Source organism: Myxocyprinus asiaticus, chromosome 9 (assembly GCF_019703515.2).
Source record: "Myxocyprinus asiaticus isolate MX2 ecotype Aquarium Trade chromosome 9, UBuf_Myxa_2, whole genome shotgun sequence".
Lineage (NCBI taxonomy): Eukaryota > Metazoa > Chordata > Actinopteri > Cypriniformes > Catostomidae > Myxocyprinus > Myxocyprinus asiaticus.
In genome coordinates, this window is record NC_059352.1 from 25,162,441 (window position 1) to 25,182,075 (window position 19,635).

General features: G+C 36.5%; 1 protein-coding gene across 2 annotated transcripts in view; it reads left to right on the forward strand.

Moving 5' to 3' along the window:
• pde4ba (phosphodiesterase 4B, cAMP-specific a) overlaps positions 1-19,635 on the forward strand; it is a 293,954-nt gene that overhangs the window by 171,805 nt on the left and 102,514 nt on the right. The window lies entirely within an intron of this gene.

Genomic DNA, 19,635 nt, shown 5'->3' on the forward strand with positions numbered 1-19,635 from the left:
GCTTTCTACGTTTATTCTCTAGTCATAATATTGCTGTTACATCAGTGTTTGTGCTTCACAAGCTTTGTCCTTGCGAAGATCATAAATACATGTAGTGTTTGATGGCAGTGTCATTACATTAAGCACTCAGTTTAAATAAATATGAATTAATATGATTATGTAAACGGCCATTGGCTTTAATGAGAATGAATGTTATCAGACTGTATCTGTGCTGTTGCTCACAGGGGGGATCAATTAGTATGAGCAAGGCAATTTTTTAAACTGGTGTGCAAGCAAAAATTTTGCTGATCCATGGCATAGCTTTATAAAGACAAGCATTTTAGGTTCTGTTTAGAGTCGTGACTAACTGTGTCAATAATTAATTCAACATACATGTCACACAGCATTTTGATTCAGGCAAAAAGGAGCATTCTCGCTCATTCTCATTCTCGGGGAAACAGGTGGGACAGGTTGACCAGAAGTGTATTTATGCCTCTATTGCCTCAGCCAACTGCTGCCATCTGTGCCACCACATTTGCAGTGTTCAGAACAGAGAGGGACAGAGAGGCAGGAGGGAACATTTGGGGGTGTTTGGCAGTGAGAAGAACAGTAGCATCACAGATCCATTGACGGCACATGTGGTGATGGATGTAGTGCACGGGATCGTCTGGATGATAATGTTGATGATGATAATACACCTAAGATTTTATATGAACACTCACATATGTTATTATACATTCCCAGTAGTATCCATCCATCCAAGTGACTGCATATTGTACAGGTGCATCTCAATAAATTAGAATGTCGTGGAAAAGTTCATTTATTTCAGTAATTCAACTCAAATTGTGAAACTAGTGTATTAAATAAATTCAATGCACACAGACTGAAGTAGTTTAAGTCTTTGGTTCTTTTAATTGTGATGATTTTGGCTCACATTTAACAAAAACCCACCAATTCACTATCTCAAAAAATTAGAATACATCATAAGACCAATAAAAAAAACACTTTTAGTGAATTGTTGGCCTTCTGGAAAGTATGTTCATTTACTGTATATGTACTCAATACTTGGTAGGGGCTCCTTTTGCTTTAATTACTGCCTCAATTCGGCGTGGCATGGAGGTGATCAGTTTGTGGCACTGCTGAGGTGGTATGGAAGCCCAGGTTTCTTTGACAGTGGCCTTCAGCTCATCTGCATTTTTTGGTCTCTTGTTTCTCATTTTCCTCTTGACAATACCCCATAGATTCTCTATGGGGTTCAGGTCTGGTGAGTTTGCTGGCCAGTCAAGCACACCAACACCATGGTCATTTAACCAACTTTTGGTGCTTTTGGCAGTGTGGGCAGGTGCCAAATCCTGCTGGAAAATGAAATCAGCATCTTTAAAAAGCTGGTCAGCAGAAGGAAGCATGAAGTGCTCCAAAATTTCTTGGTAAACGGGTGCAGTGACTTTGGTTTTCAAAAAACACAATGGACCAACACCAGCAGATGACATTGCACCCCAAATCATCACAGACTGTGGAAACTTAACACTGGACTTCAAGCAACTTGGGCTATGAGCTTCTCCACCCTTCCTCCAGACTCTAGGACCTTGGTTTCCAAATGAAATACAAAACTTGCTCTCATCTGAAAAGAGGACTTTGGACCACTGGGCAATAGTCCAGTTCTTCTTCTCCTTAACCCAGGTAAGACGCCTCTGATGTTGTCTGTGGTTCAGGAGTGGCTTAACAAGAGCAATACGACAACTGTAGCCAAATTACTTGACACGTCTGTGTGTGGTGGCTCTTGATGCCTTGACCCCAGCCTCAGTCCATTCCTTGTGAAGTTCACCCAAATTCTTGAATCGATTTTGCTTGACAATTCTCATAAGGCTGTGGTTCTCTCGGTTGGTTGTGCATCTTTTTCTTCCACACTTTTTCCTTCCACTCAACTTTCTGTTAACATGCTTGGATACAGCACTCTGTGAACAGCCAGCTTCTTTGGCAATGAATGTTTGTGGCTTACCCTCCTTGTGAAGGGTGTCAATGATTGTCTTCTGGACAACTGTCAGATCAGCAGTCTTCCCCATGATTGTGTAGCCTAGTGAACCAAACTGAGAGACCATTTTGAAGGCTCAGGAAACCTTTGCAGGTGTTTTGAGTTGATTAGCTGATTGGCATGTCACCATATTCTAATTTTTTGAGATAGTGAATTGGTGGGTTTTTGTTAAATGTGAGCCAAAATCATCACAATTAAAAGAACCAAAGACTTAAACTACTTCAGTCTGTGTGCATTGAATTTATTTAATAGACGAGTTTCACAATTTGAGTTGAATTACTGAAATAAATGAACTTTTCCAGGACATTCTAATTTATTGAGATGCACCTGTATGTTAAATTGTCTTTTTTATGAATTAATATATATCTTTTTTGTATTTATTTTTTTTATCTTTCATGCCTCTGAATGACTTTTGGGGTTTAGGTGAGTACCCAGATCCAATAATGCTCTCTAACTCATGTTCTTTGTGTCTTTCTCTCCATCTCCCTATCTTCATATCTCTTTGAGCTATAACTAGAGTGAGATATAACTCTTACATAAGAGGAGGTGAAGTTAATTTGATGGGAGTTATACGCTCTTACCTCCGGTATTGTATATCCCCTCTGTAATAACACTAGTGAGAAATCAGCGGTTGCGAGGCTGCTATTACTTATGCAGAATCTGTTTCCCTGCTGGCATCAAAGAGAGGCAATGGGCTTTTTAATTATCTGCCACTTATACCACCTTTTATAAATGACCATCTTTTTTTGGTGCACAACCATCTTCTTGGGACCACTCAGCTTTCAAATAGTCATTGTTAAGCTTCAATTGTCAGTTTTAAAGTTCACCCAAAAATAAAAATTCTGTCAGCATTTACTCACCCTTATGTTGTTCCAAACTCTGTATTACTTTTCTTCTGTGGAACACAAAGTGAGATATTAAGCAGGTTCTTAGGGACTGACAGCCTTAGTCACCATTTACTTTTATGGGATCTTTATTTTTCTTCCATACAATGAAAGTGAGTGGTGACTGAGGCTATCTTTCTCCTTTGTGTTCTATGGAAGAAAGAAAGTTTTGTTTGGAACAACATTAGAGTGAGTGAGGTGAACTATCCCTTTAACCTCTTCAACTCTACGGACCCAACGAGCAGGTCCAAAAGGGAGTGCTATGTTGCGGAAAAGGTTTACAAGTAAAATGTTCAAGTCTCCGAATACAAGTCAGGCATATGGGGTATCATTTGAAATCTTAGAATCTGAACTTTTCATAGATAACAACTTCTGCATTTATGTTACATAAAATAACAAAATCAGCACCACCTAGAGGTCATGTGGTAGAAATATTATTAGACCCAAAAAGCAAAAAACTTAATATATGCTTTTACATAAGGCAGTTTTCTAACAAATTAGCCTTTTTGTCTTGTCTGTGAGCTTGCTTGTGTGAATAATCCAATGTTATATTTTAGATGTCCAGAACAAAATATGTGGTCCAACAGAAAAGCATGCTAAACAAATCATTAAAAATATATGTTATCAACTATTGATGATAACATTTTATAAATCATTGCAATTAGTCCACAGTATGTGTAAATGTTGAGCTTTTAAATTTGAGTGTGTAAAATTGCAGGCGGCAGCCCAAAAATGCTCCAGAGTTGAAGTGGTTAAACCTGTGTTTCTCTTGTACTTTCAGTAGCAATAATTCTGGCTTAATGCGTCTCATAAAAGATTGCTCTAATGTTCGATGTAATGAAAAAAGATAATTTTTTTAAATACAGATAGCTTGCAGTTTTAAGAAATAATTGCTATTTAGAAGTAGATTATTATCCCAATTCCATCAGCGACTGCTACTCTGCATCATGATCCACAGAGCCAATTTCCTGTTCACTTTTTGCTTTCGCAAATATGTGTGTCGTAATGTGCTATTTTTGGATGTAGGGTTTTTGTTGAGTTCCATTTAATTGCATTCTTCTCCCAGTGTTCCAATTCTGTGGACTTTATTTAATGTCTTCCATTTCATTTGTCACAACTAATCAAATTGAATAGCCCTGTTCCCCACTAACAGTGTCAAGGCCTTTTTTTGTGAAATGGCCATTGGGGAGGAAAGAGAGAGTAAACATTGTGGCTGCAGAGGTGCAAACAAATCAAATCTTACTTTGCAGGTTCAAGCACATTTCTTGCCACTGATCAATATTGTATGGCTGGTGTCGGTAGCAGAAAGTGGTACTAGGGGCTGCCAAAAGGGTTACCCTGGAAACAAGCTCCGTGGCATTTGCAAAGCAGCCTAATTGTTCACCCAGAGGTTAATTGTCTCATGTCGATACTGGAAATGGCAATATAGATAGTATTCGAATTGTACTATCTGTAAAGAGTGTTATGCTTAATTTGATGTTAAATGATATCATGATGATGGTTGTTAACATGTTTAATGTACTAAAACCTAATAGAAAGTGGCTCATGCTGGCACAGTGTATGTAGACAGTATGACTGAGTGACAGCAGCATGTTTTGATATCATAAGCCATTTTCCCCTTTAATCCACTCTGTCTTCTTCACCTTTGATCCTCTGTCTGTCTCCATTTGCCGGGTGTTTAAAGATGTTTATGAGGCAATTTTTAATATCCATTAATTTCACTCACTGACTCCACTCTGACCATTTTTTAATGCATGCTCTTTGAAAAAAACAAAAAGTCCTGGATAAATCTTAGGCAGTTCTACCCCTCAGGTCAGTTCTTATCAATGTCTACCATTTATAGTGGAATTTACACTGCCTCCACCCAAACTTTTTTTACTGATTTAGATTTTTCTCCACACAAATTACATAAACATACAAATACGTAATACATAAAATAAATACAAGCTCATAGACCAGTAGTTCTCAACTTTTTACTCAAAAGCCCCCATTGTCCAATGTTTTTCTGGTACTTCTGCTGTAATGATGACAAAGCTGTTTTTAAAATGTATTAAGTGAAATAAGGAATGTCAATAGATCAAAATAATTAATTGAGATTAATTTTGTGATTCCAGAAGTTATAAGAATTCTTCAACATCTTGATAATTAGCGTTTTTTAGTATTTTAATAATTATTAGGAAGTTAGACTATTATATTATAGCTTATTAACTTATTTAAAATAATTTTAAGCCATTTTGAGGCCACCTTGGATGTTTGCTAAGGCCCCTTCATGGGCTCTGGCCCCCTCGTTGAAAACCATTGTTATAGACAACATACACAACACAAAACAAATGCACTAAATACAAAGGATATGGCATAAAAAAGGTGTATACATAGATACTTGATTTCTTCAAGTGGCACTCTCAAAGGTTTGATCCCATAATGATGATCGCTCACTTTGTTCTGTTAATAATGGATGACGTGAAGGATTTTAGAAAAAAAAAGGAAAGGAAATCTTTTGGACCTGGCCATTCTTTAAATTTTAGGAACCATTAAAATCCCTTTAGAATGACCTTACAAGCACAATGTTTCTTTCAGAAAGACAAACTTTACGTTGTTTAAAACCCATTTCTGTTTCCTGTTTCTGTACTCATTAAAAAGTCTGCAATTCTGCTTGTGCAAAAATAAGTTTTTTTTCCCCGGTGCTGTAGTAATCACAGGTCTGTGTGCAGGCAGATCAGTGAAGTTGGTTTTACTCTGGCATTGTGTAATAGGTTATAGTTTCTATGGTGCTGTGATTTGATTCAATAGTTCCAATTTTAAACCCGACTCTGTGAGATGTGATACAAAGTTTGAAGGAAGTAACACTGGTCCACCTGGGGGTATCAGACGTGTTCTGTGACAGTGACATTAGGAAAAATTTAGCCTTTACCCACAAAAGAACCACGTCACAGATGATGTCATTCCATCATTGAGAGCTTTCCCTAGTAGTTCTGGCACAGATTAGTATTGTTTTTTGTTTTTTTTTCCCAAGCACAATGTTGTCACAGCTTGGATTGGACACTCACGTGTTTCCTATGCCAACAGCAAGGCTCCACCGTATGACGTATATACTGTGGGATAATAATAATGTGTCAACTGTTAGAGATTCTGCTATTTAGTTTATAATAATAATATATGTGGTGCATTTAAAAAAATAAACAACACCAAGACAAAAACTCAAATCTGTTTCAGTGTAGACAGCTATAGGAGCAATTCTGTTTTCACGCATCACAACACTCCGCTCATATCTGGTGTAAATACGGTGTAACTATAGGTTGTTCACAGTTGCCAAGCAACTTTGCAACTTGGCACAATAATATAGAATTTAACTGATGTGTGGTCATAAGTGTGCACACTGTATATTGGCTAATTTACAGTGGCTTCCATCTAGTTCCATATAAAAAACAAAACAAATTAGTACCTTTCAGTTGTAAAGTATTTAATTCTTTGGATTATAAAAAATTAGGCATTACTACATGTTATATATTAAACATTTTGGTATGTATTTCCAGAAAAATAATTATTTTACGGTGAATACTATTTACGTGATATACAATTAATCACACCGTGATAGAAGATTTTGGTCATACTGCCAACAGTGGTGATTGATTTAAGACTTATGGGAAGCATGGCTCCCCCTAAAATTTCATAAGAAATGTGGCAATGACAAGTTTAATATATGTACAAATTCATAGCGCTGTTCGCTCAAGTGACGTAATCCATGTTTCTTCTACATGAATATGTCCATAGTAGTCTGTGGATGCACGGCACATATAGCACACTAGAGTTTTTTACCCGTCCCGTAAAATACGGGATCGCCCCATAAAATATGGGATTTCCTGAATTGAAAGATGAAATAATGCGTCCCCTATCGAATCAGTATGGGACACGATTTGTCCTGTATTTAAGCTGGTCAGATGGCATCATGAAGAAATCGTTCCTGATCGTTAATTTAACACTGATATAAGTTGGAAATTTTGCCTACGGAGGGTAAGGACTAAAATGTCCACACAATGTGCTAAAACTGGATTTGTTTTATTGAAAAAAAAAGAGGGTTCGATATAATGGTTCAATAAGATGTACAAAATAACACAGATCGAACAAGGTATGAATACATCAATGACACAAAAGCTCGATGTTGATTAGATAAGAGACTCTAAACATGTCATTTTGAGTCCCGCCCAGACGCCATGCTTTTCTGGGAGTCTATGGAAGCTTAGTGAACACTATTTGAATTGGATCTGCATCTGATTGCTTATTAAACATTGGGCTTTCAATCAATGTATTTTGGCTTGTCTGGAAGCCTTCTCTTCTCTATATGATGATTGGTCAAGCTCTTACTTGGGTAGGACTTTTTAATAAATGACCAATAATAACGGTGATGTACGTGATTGACAACACATAAGATCTAAAAGCACCGCTTTTGTTCGCTGAGCACTGAGTGTTTGACGGCTCAGAGATACACGTACAGTTATTTTCTATCTAACGTAACAAATAAAATTCAGCATTCATAATTGGATATGTTGTCTGTTTTGTTGCAAAACTGTTTTGAGCTTAGTTAATCATTTAAGAAATTTCACTAAGTAGCAGTATGAGCAGCATTTGGGAGCAACATTACAGATAACAAAAACAATAGTTAATTCCACTGTTGCTAACCCCTAGCCAACAGATATGTATATATTTTGGGAGAAAATAATGCGTATTCTAAGTGGTAATGCATTGTTTTAGATTTCAGTTCTGTTCTTAGTGTTAGCAAATTAATAATTTGGCTAAATATACTGAAGCATTGCACGTTTGGCTTGAAAACAGAACAGTTTGTGTAGCCAGACAGCATGTCATTATTAGATGCTATCGTTTTAACGTCAGTTTTTCAAGACCTCTAAAGAGAATTAGCTTGCACCGTGTTAATGTTTGTAGTGGTTTAATGCTAACATGAGAAGCGCTTGGAGGGCCAACATTTCTTGTCTGAAGAGACATCATGAGTTGAGTGCTTCTGAGTGCACACTTCACCCTTCGTGGGACGTCCCACATTTTCTGCTTACTCGCACAATGCTACATGTGCAGCCAGAACAGCATATGATCTTCTGCATTTCTTATGCTTTTTGATGTGCATTTCATATTGATTGGATGAGTGTCAAGAGCAATCTAGGATCTCATCTTAGAAAGGTGGAAAAGAAAGGGGGAGAATTGCTTTGTACTTCTCAAATGAATCATAAAGTGAGATGCCCTCTGTTGGATGCTGTTCATGTGATCTTTCCTTCCCAGAAACCTACACTGAGCTGATTTGAGTCTGCTAAATGGCACTAAATGTAAAATTATACTGTAATATAATCTAAAATATTATTGAGAAGGACATTATTACATTTAGCAATTCTAAGTTGTAAAAAGAGGAATCTTACTTATGGCTGCGAAATTAATCGTCTTTTAACCGCGATCACGGTTTCTGCCTCTCACAGTTATATAAGCATAACCGTCTGCGGTATTAGTGAGCTAGAAAGCAAAAGGCAGGTAAAGTTGAAAATTGTTGTTCATTTTTATTATAGGCTGTGTCTACGGATGACAGACCAAATCACAAGCTCTTTCGAAGTCCATTTTCACCTCAACTGACCAATTACGCTCTCTTCAGAAGTTAGTCGCTGATTAATCACTGTTTCACTTTTGAGGATGGTCTGAAATGTACGAAAGAGTATCGTATGTCTCTTATTTTCACCGCTGTGATCTGTATTGTACATCAGGCTCATAGCGGTTCTGTGCTTGATACACACAAATTCCATCTTGTGCTCTGATTATGTTATATTCAGAACAGCTGAGCTCCGAATTTGGTTTGTTTCGTGCGCATCAATAACGTGCGCTAAACGCGTTATATTTAAAGCACTCCAGATTGACTTCAATTTTGCATAATTCCAAATATGTTTGGCCATTACAAGTGTCTTAACAAAGCTAAAGTAACCCCATGGCACTGTGGTTTTGTTGACCGAGGAGGAGATGAGAGCATTTCACCGTGAATGGAAGGAGGAGCACAAAGCTGTTGTCAACTCAAACTAAACACAGAAACAACACAATGCCTTCCTTCAGTTTTCCACCAAAATTAAGGCTTTAGATCATATAGCAATGCCATGTGCTAAATTATTACTGAAGCGGCCCTGTAATATAAAAACAATACATTTAAATAATAATGATTAATAATCATGATTACATTTTTGAGAAAAATAATGATGATTATCATTTTAACCATTACTATGCAGCCCTAATCTTATTATGTGCTTGTGTATGTGTTGGACAGCTTTTAGAAGCAGTCCATGACACAGTTTTCTCAAATATAAGGGGACATTCAGGGGATTTTTTTTAGAGGGGCTCATGTCCAAAAGAGAGTGAGAGAGGAGACAGAGCAAGATAGAAATATCAGTCATCTGATGCCTTAGAGTCATGGCAACGGAAAGATCTTTTGTTTAGTTTGCGTCATGCCCAGTGCCCCGCAATGTGCCCAATTCAGCCCAGAATTGCACATAAGCAAGCACATACACACACATCCATTTCTGTTTCTTGGGCATGAAGTTTATTCTGCAGTGTTTTATCTGAAAACAAGTCAAATCTAATTTTGTTACCTTGGCAATATTTGTTATTATGACACATTAATGCTCAGTGTAAGTAACTTTAAAGCCACAGAGTGTTTTTGAAACATTTTATCACTGAGAACTGCTTGATCAAATAACCGATTTTATACCATGGTCTGTTCGAATACTTGATTCTGACTGCCTGGAATGCGTGCAGTTCAGACCGTTGAATGCACAGGTAGTTCCGGTCAGTTTTAATCACCGTTCTATAATAATCTACTGTTTGTAACCCTAGCAACATAACATTACAGTTCCAGCAGAGTCAGCTATAGCAATTGAAAATATTTACTAACTACTTTCATCAGCATAGCTAATATAATGGAATTCAGCTTGTTTTGCACGGACGGTGAGAGAAGGAAATCAGGACCTATAAAATGTGTCTTGCAAGACGATTTAAACCGTAAAGTGTTATGTATATTATGTTGCTGTGCTGTGCTATAGCCATTCGAATATAGCATACCCTAAACACCATTTTGTTCACCTGAAAGATGTAATTCTTAGTTAAGCTATGGCTTTTTTTTTCTGTGTGCTATCAAGTTTGTTTTTTATACACACATACCTGTAGTAAACCAGGGCCTTAGTCATGTGGCCAAATGTGTAATACATTTTATAGCAATGAGCTAATGTTTCAGCTTCTGGGAAAGACATTGGCTCTCTTTGGCTGTATATCCATTTAGCACTAGTTCTAGATCCACAGGTTATTTTTAAATCATCATTAAAAGCTTTCCGTGGGTTTGACACAGCCTGTGTATGTGTGTGTATGTTTGTGTGTGCACATGCATCTGTTTTATATAGTGTATTGAATGGCTCTGCTATCATGGCCTCGTTTCACAGTAATCTGTTAACCCAGCCAATTAGTGCAGCAGCAACACACCATCCACATTTGTCTCTGTCAAGCTGGCCGACTGCTTCACATTCATAAACACACACATACACAAACACCAGCCTGATCTCATGAACATTAAGTGACCGTGGCAACATTTCAGCCCCATACACACAGACATCCCCTATACCTGGGTCATATTTTTTCAGTTTGGCCAGTGTCTGCACTGGTGAAAAGCAGGATAAATTATCACTGCTAATCTCAGACAAAATAATGAAATTATACCTGTTTGTGTTATGGCAAGCAATTCTCAAAATAGAATATATAATGATAGTTGTGATTTATTGGCCATCACAAACTACATTTAAATGGGTAGTTGGCATGAAATGCTTCACTCTACTTGTGTGACATGCTATACTCCTAAAATCATGTTATAATATGGATAGTAATGACTCTTAATTTTGATGAGCCCTGTTCGAAGCCATTGTAAAATGACTAAACCACACCTATGAGCACACTAATAATGAAAAAAAATTGCTTCGTTACTTGGAAACCACAAATCCATATGTTAAAATGAACTATATTACTTGGGACAAGATTTGATTATTCTGATTATTATTCATGGTAAATTTTGAAAGAGGCTATTTTCATTTAGTTCAAATACAATAACTCATGTTAATTTCAACATATACTAACATAATTTTAAAATTAGAAATTGTATATGTTAACATTAGTTCAGGCATTATGAACTAACAATGAACACTTGTAACAACAACTGTATTTTTATAAATCAACACAGTGGTGGATTTAGGCATGGGCGGCATTGACTTTCTTCTGCTGAACATAAACAAAGATTTTTAGAAGAAAATTTCAATAAGCGATATGATAGATGTGAGTGAGAAACAGATAAATATTTAAGTCCTTTTTTGCTATAAATTCTCCTCCCTGCCTAGTAGGTGGCGATATGCATGAAGAATGTGAATTGCCAAAAACAAAAGAAGAAAAATATGAAAATGGATATTTATAGTATAAAGGACATAAATATTGATCTGTTTCTCACCAACACCTATCATATCGCTTCTGAAGATATGGATTTAACCACTGGAGTCTTATGGATTACTTTTATGCTGCCTTTATGTGATTTTTGGAGATTGAAAGGTCTGGTCTGGAATTTTCATTTTTGGGTGAACTATTCCTTTAAGGCTAAAAGGTGATATATATATATATATATATATATATATATATATATATATATATATATATATATATATATATATATCAGTGATTACCAGTCACAGCACCTAAAATATCAACTTTCCCTTACACATTCATAAACATTTTAGCCTAAAATCAGATGTTGAAAAAAAAGTTTCATAGGTATGTTATACAGTATATCAACTACACAAATAGTGTCTTACCTGCCTGTATAGCTATTCGACCTACTCTACCTGGAAGTCATGCAGGGATTTAGGATTTTGTATATGTGTGACATATGTTACAGATATTAACAGCCACCCACACATGCAAGACACACTGTGTTGGGTGGCCCTTTGGGAGGGGGTGCAAAGTCACAAACCTGGTTGCCATGGAAACAAAGAAAGGACATTAAAGGGATTAAATGATGAGGTTGCCTCGACTACCGTGTGTGCATGTGTTTGCGTGAGCGTGACTAGCGTGAGCATGAATGCCACGTCATAGAAGTGTGGTCGCTCATCGTAATGAATGGCTTGGGCCCAGTCTTTCTCATAATTGATAGTATGTCACTTCACTTCAATTCACTTCACTTTACTTTTATTGTCACACAACCATATACACAAGTGCAATAGTGGGTGAAAGTCTTGGGTGCAGTTCCGAGCAACGTAGCAGTCATGACATAGATGAGACATATACCAATTTACAATAAACAGATTTACACAACACAATTTACACACAAAATACACACAATATAGAATACACATTATACAATAAAAATAGTATATATAGTATATATAAAATATACAGTAGGTTGAATTGTACTGTATTGACATTCAGGCTGTCGGTTGATAGTCAGTTGCCAGTGTGCTGTTAAGAGAGAATATAATTTAAGACAGTCCAGTGTGAGATAATAAGATTAATAAAGCGCAGTGCTGATGTATATTGATCGTGAGAGATTAAGAGTTCAGAAGCTTGTGGGCAAGCAATCAGATATCATGTGTGAATCATGTGTGAATCGTCTGTTATTTGCTGAACAAAGCCACAAATGATGCTTGAAATGACAGGATTTAGACTGGCTTGTAAATGTGAGTGAATTACTGCCTTTTGCTGATATAGAGCAGATAAATCTGTATTGTGTCTGTCTACATTACTTTGGTTGTTAGGAGCCACGGCTGCTATCATTAGTTTAGGCTGAACTAATGGGATTAATAAGTGTGGTTACATTAGTATACTTAACTTTTTCAATAAAAAAGAACAAACAACAATGAGATGACCCTGTGTGTCACAATAAAAGCAATCATGTTCTTCACAAGAGTGTGCATGGCATGCTTTCCATTTGAGATGGTGGTAGAATTTCAAAAACCCCTGCAATGTCTGTCTTCTTTAACAACATTATCATTTTGTATGGACATAGAGGAAACACCTTTACATATCTACCAAAATAGCAGCTTGAAATGACTGGACATTTTGTTCATACAGGCACTTTCTAGGAAGGCAATTGTTCAATTCCTCCAGCAAAATGAGTTCTCTGACCCAGTCAAATGTAGATACCTTGGTAGCAGCACATCATTCTAAAACAAATTGCTTGTCTGGTGTGCACATTTCTATGGTACACTGTAAAAAAATGTCTTGTCAGATAACCTAAAAAAACTGCTTTATTTGGTAACATCTAAATTAATTTTATTCAAGTTAAAAAGATCATTTAACATGACTGAATCAATCTGACTACATTACATTAGACCAATAAAATATTTTTAAGGGTAAAATCAGGTAGAAATAGGTCCTTAAGGTAACTACTGCACATTTTAGATTGGTTTTCGTTTTGTTCGTTTTTTCTGAAATGTGAAACATTCTAGTGATATGCCTCAGGGACTAATTCATAAGCTTGAAACAGTGTCCCCTTGACAACTTCAGTTAAATTTAACTAAAATAATAGTCATACAAATCTACAGGGGAAACATTAGGTTTTATGTCACTATCTTTTATGTCCTTGCATCAAAGCCTGGTTGAGGAATAAATGCAACAGAGTAAAAAGTACTGGTCCAAGCAGCATATGGCATACCCATGCCAACAGGATGGGCCGTTGGCGAGAACAAATGTGCTCAGCTCCTTAGTACATACACAGTAGCAAGAAAAATTATGTAAACCCTTTGGAATTGCCTGCTTTTATGTATAATATCGATCTTCAAATCTGATTTGATCTTCATCTAAGTTACAACAATGAACAAACACAGTCTGTTTGAACTAATAACACACAAATTATTGTTCTTATCCATATTAAATGCATCATTAAAACATTCACAGTGTAGATTGGAAAAAGTATGTGAACCTAGGGCTAATGACGTCAACAAAAGCCAGGTCAGTTGGCAAACCTGGCATCCAATTAATGAAACGAGATTGGAGGTGTGGGTTAGAGCTACTTTGACTTATAAAAAGCACTCAAATATTTTCAATTTGCTATTCACAAGAAGCATCTTCTTTACGTGGAACATGTCTTGCAAAAAAGAGATCTCAGAAGACCTGCGATCAAGAATTTTTGCTTTGCATAAAGCTGAATTTACAAAGGGTTACAAAGTTATCTCAAAGGGCGTAGATTTGGCTTGAATATTGGGGGGGGGTGGGGGGTTGCAGCGTGAAGCATCTACATGTTTCCATTGATCGTGGTATAATTACTGGGGGGGTTGTACTTGCTTGTTTTGATTATTAGGGGGTTACCTCCCCCCATCCCCCTGGAAACTACGCCCCTGCATCTGTCCACAGTTAGACAAATTGTCTATAAATGGAGACGATTTAGTACTGTGGCTACTCTCCCTAGAAGTGGCCGTCCAGCCAAGATGACTCAAAGGGCACACCACAGAATGTTACTGGAAAAATGTTTTATGAACTGATGAAACTAAGGTTGAATTGTTTGGGAAGAACATGCAGCAGTACGTATGGCGTAAAAAGGACACCGCATACCAACATGAAAACATCACCCCAGTAGTGAAGAATGGTGGAGGGAGCATCACGATTTGGGGCTGCTTTGCTGCTTCGGGGCCTGGACCGCTTGCCATCATCGAGGGGAAAATGGAATTTCCAAGTTTATCAAGATATCCTACAGGATAATGTCAGGGTGGCTGTGCGCCAGCTGAAGCTCAGTAGAAGTTGAGTGATGCAGCAGGACAATGACCGTAAACATAAAAGTTAATCCACTACAGAATTGGTTTCAAAAAAGAAAATTCACCTTTTGGAGTGGCCCAGTCAGAGCCTAGACCTTAATCCAATAGAGATGCTGTCGAATGACCTCAAGAGAAATGTTCTGAATGTTGTGCAGGTCTAATCCACAGGCCTAATCACTTACTTTTTCCACAGCACTGTGAATGTTTAATGGGATGTGTTCAATAAACACATGAAAGATTATAATTGTTTGTGTGTTGTTAGCTTAAGCACATTTTTTTGTATATACTTGTGACTTTGATGAAGATGAAATCACGTTTTATGACCAATTAATGCAGAAAACCAGATAATTCCAAAATGTTCACAGACTTTTTCTTGCCACTGTATGTGCAACAGCTGTGTTATATTTTTGCCCTTTGAGAGCCAAGTCTAGCTCTCTAAGATGAATTTCAAGCACGGGTTTCTCTGTGTCTGAAACGGGTACAGTCTCAGGTGATTTCTCAGAATCTAGGCCGTGGTAAGGAGTGCCTGCAGAAGCTTGACCCAGCGAATTTGCCTCCCAAGGCTACATCTGTGCAGTTTGCCATCGTCTACTCCAGTAATGTCCCATCCCACTCCAACTTTCCAGTTTGTCATATTTAAATATACTCTTAAATATATAGATGAAGACAAAGCATAAATTCCATCAAGCAATTCATAAAACATCAATTTTCTGTGAATTGTTAACACCTGCATCTTGCAGTTGAAATGTCATTTTTTTTAAATATAAATCTCAAAATAACTGTTACCACGGTCATGGAAAAACCGTATGAAAATATCAGAGAATTTTCAAAATGTGTTTTCTGTCATGGAAATATACAAAATATGTGATGTCATGGAAAAATCAAGGACATTTCTATTTTCCATGACTTTTCCATGAATTTATGGTAATATTTAAAATCGTGCTGTCCTCTATAATATTTAATTGCCTTACTACTGATCTTACTTAGAGCTTGAGTAGAATGTACTCACAAGCAATAGTGATGTCCGGTCAAAATTATTAACATAACAGTCTGAATGAAACATTAGCAACCTGAAAACCCTGAAATAAAGTAGCAGAATAAAATAAAATAAAATAACTTTCACCACAAGCAGTCAGTCATTAAATGCAAGGCTGGTATTAAGCACTAGATTAGGCCTACAGTGATTTTTTTATTGTGTCTGCTATCTGCTGGGGAGGAGAGTTAAACAAATGAAAATAATTTAAACACCAGGTTAAAGCTCCATCCACATTAATCTGAATACATTTGAAAATTGTGTTTTTGTTTTCAAAACACTCTCCGTACACAATGCCGTTTTCACGCTTTTTTAAAAGTTGCTTGTCCACACTAAAACGTATGAAAACCCTTAAATTCTGCGCATGCGAAAAATTGTTGTTCCATATAGGGTCTGAAACGCAATTACCCTCAGGTTCTGTCACGGGGTAGCAGTTCCGAGTAAACTTCCCGTCGCCTTTAAAGGAATTTAATGTGAAGTTTGTACAAAGTAACATTTATCTTTACATTTTTACATTTACATTTATTAATTTGGAAGAGGCTTTTATCCAAAGTGACTTACAAAAGAGGAATAATAAAAAAAATATATATATAAATATAAAAAACCCAAACAAACAAAAGAGGAATAATATATAAGCGATTCATATTAAGGAGACGCAAGTACAAAAAGTGCTGCATTACAGTTTCAATTGTATCAGATTAATAGTATCCAAGACAGATTAGAGTGCAACATATTATATATATATATATATATATATATATATATATATATATATATATATATACTACATAATATTTAGTATTACGGTTCACTTGCATTATCAGCTGAAGCTGTACAATATAATATAAAAATAATAAAGTCTTCCATTGAACTCTTATCAGCCATAACACGAGTTTCACCTCTTAAATTGATAAGTGTAGTACAATACAAAATTTATAGTGGATAAAACACTTAAATCATGTTAAAATATACTGGTTGAGGAGAGTCCACAGTTCTCTATGTAAAAGTGCTTTGAGTGTAGTGTCAGAAAAGTGCTATAAGTGTAAAATTAATTCAAAACATGTAAATAGGAGTGTTTTTTATCTTCATCAATGCAAGTAATATTTGAATTGGAAATGTTTAGTTGTATAACATAATATCAACATTAAAATAGCACAGTATGACTCCGGCTCTGAATATCTCCCAGTCATGATCACACACAGGCGATGTCCAGGTAAACTGAAATTATGAGATTCATCTGGTGGAAGAGCAGTGCAGAAACACGATTCAAGTGTTTTCCGCACATTGCTTGCAATTTTAACTTTCAACCATAGATGTTGTTAGAGAGCACAACGTAATGTAGTTCAACTTTAAATGGTCATGAAACACTACAACACATTTTTTGAGATGTTAACAGGTATATATGTCTAAGGCACAAGGGCAGAGAATGACAACATTCGTTATTTTTCATTTCAAGAGGAAAAGGGTTCATTTAGGGATTTTTCGGGCTATCTTCGTCTTCCGGGTTTCAAATGAACATCGAACCAATGTCACAGGTCATGACGTACGTGGTTTAGGCTTTCCGTTGAATTTCAGCAAATCTACGTCACGGGTATTCTCGATATTAATGATGAGAAGGCGTGGCCTTTACCCTTTGAAAATCGAGTCGTTGCCATGCACGTGACCAGCGCTTCAAACTCTCAAGCGCCATCAGTCAGTTGAGAGAGTTGATAGTACTGTGACGTGAATCCCCCACCCCACGCGCAGCCGACTGAGGGACAGGACAGGCTTTCATTCAAAAGCAACACCTTTTAAATGTTTGCACAGAACGCATTGCGGTGATGTGTGGTGTCTCTGACTGGGTCTCATTAGAGACGCGGTTTTTCATGGATTGTCCCAGACACAAACGCTATCTATCTATCCATCCATCCCTAATGTAAGTGTGTTAACCGATCTAAGCACTTATATTTGCAAATCATCGTCTTGGAATAAGTCTCAAAAGTTTGTAAAGTGTAAAAACATTCATATATTTTCGATACAGAGTACATGACATGGCATTTATTTGCGTATTAAATTACAGATATAAATGACCAGTGTGAGTATTGTATCGTGAGCTTACAAAACAGTGAATAATTTATTTGTGCATTCTGTTACGAGCAATTGTGAGAATCTTTGATGCTGTTAACCGCATTATTAAAATAAAGCTGAGTGACTGGATCGTTGGGTTCACTCCCCCTTCTCTCATCGCTCTGCTGCTGGTCACGCCCACTTTGAGCGCATCATTTAAAAATGTGGTGAGAGCACAACCGTGCTGAAACGGGGGTGTTCTGACCTTCAAACAGTCAAAATAAAGGGGTCTTATAATGACAAATTCAATGCAAGCAACCTTGACAAAAATTATACAGTAAGTAAAAAAAAATGTATGATAAGATTCAGTATCACAGAGAACAAAATTTCAGGGTTTCTGATTTCAGAACAAGTGAGAATTGGTTGGAATAATTCATTAACTTTTATTATTATTATTATAAAATATTATAATGTATTATTAAAATTATCATTATTATTAACAATAATAATAATAATAATAATAGTAGTAGTAGTAGTGAGTAATGAGCTAGTGAAGGCAAAAACATGATTCAAAATGGTGACAAACCTAAAATAAATGGTGACCTGTTACAGAACCTGAGATTTACAATTTTTCATATAAATTCAGTGTTTCCCCTAGGATTGTTTTTCAGCAGCGGTTCTGTTGTGCGCACGTCCAAGAGCCTGCAACGCCGGACCCGTGATTTACTTATGTCAGTGGAGGAATGGTTTAAAACGAGCTTAGAATTGTTATAGATGGGTTATTCATGTTCCTCTTGTCATGTGTATGTTTATTTTCTGGGAGCTTTTGACACTTGAAGGGCTCTGGAAGCCCAGATAGTTGTAGTAATAACTGTCAAATAATGAAATGCCTTAATGCAGAATTAATGCAGTTTTTATTAAACATAAATACAAATAGATAATATAAACTATTTAACAGAACATACACATATAACAACGATCAACACTACCGAATCACTACACTAAATGACTGACTCCCATCTCATACAGTAACTGCGAAACATTTATACATTAACACCCAAAAGAAACATCCACTCATTAACTTAAAAGGTGACTAGTTTGCATCCCTAAAGTACTTTGTTTTATTGTTCTCAGCTCCTCCATGGTCACTATAATTCTTTTTTTTTTTATTGAGCTAAAAATTCTAATGTTATTTGACTAACAACAAGACAAAAGTGCGCAGGACACAATTGCACGTTTGTTCCACAGTGAAGTTGGCACCCCATATCAGGGCGAATTACACTTATTCGAACTTATTATCATAATTGTTTTCTTTCACAGACCAAAAAAACATGCTAACTGAAATTAAACATTGAACAAGCACACAAAACAATGTTGGAACAGATCAAATCAATTGCATACAGTTTGAACTTGAAAGCATCATATATTTTTTTTACCTCTACAAATATGTACCATGGCAACCATAGTTCTGCTAAAAATACCACAGTGGCTACAATTATTGTTAATAAAGTGAAAATACAGTATGTATAAACAAATAAAATAATTAAAATTGGTGGCAACTTATTAGTCAGGAAAAGATTGAAAGATTCTGAAATCTTTTCACACAGGTGATACTCTTTCAAGTTTAATAGCAGGCCTAGTAACAATAATCGCAGTAACTATGATATTCTGGTAGAAACTATGGTTACCATGGTAAAAGTTTCATGCATTAGTGCAGGGGTTGGCAACCTATGACATGCGTGCCAGTGATTACCACTCCGCATGCAACGGCGAGAGAGGAGTAGACTATTTTATTCATATGAAATTCCGCACATGCATCACGAGCCAGCAGCACTTCACTTTCGGTTGATC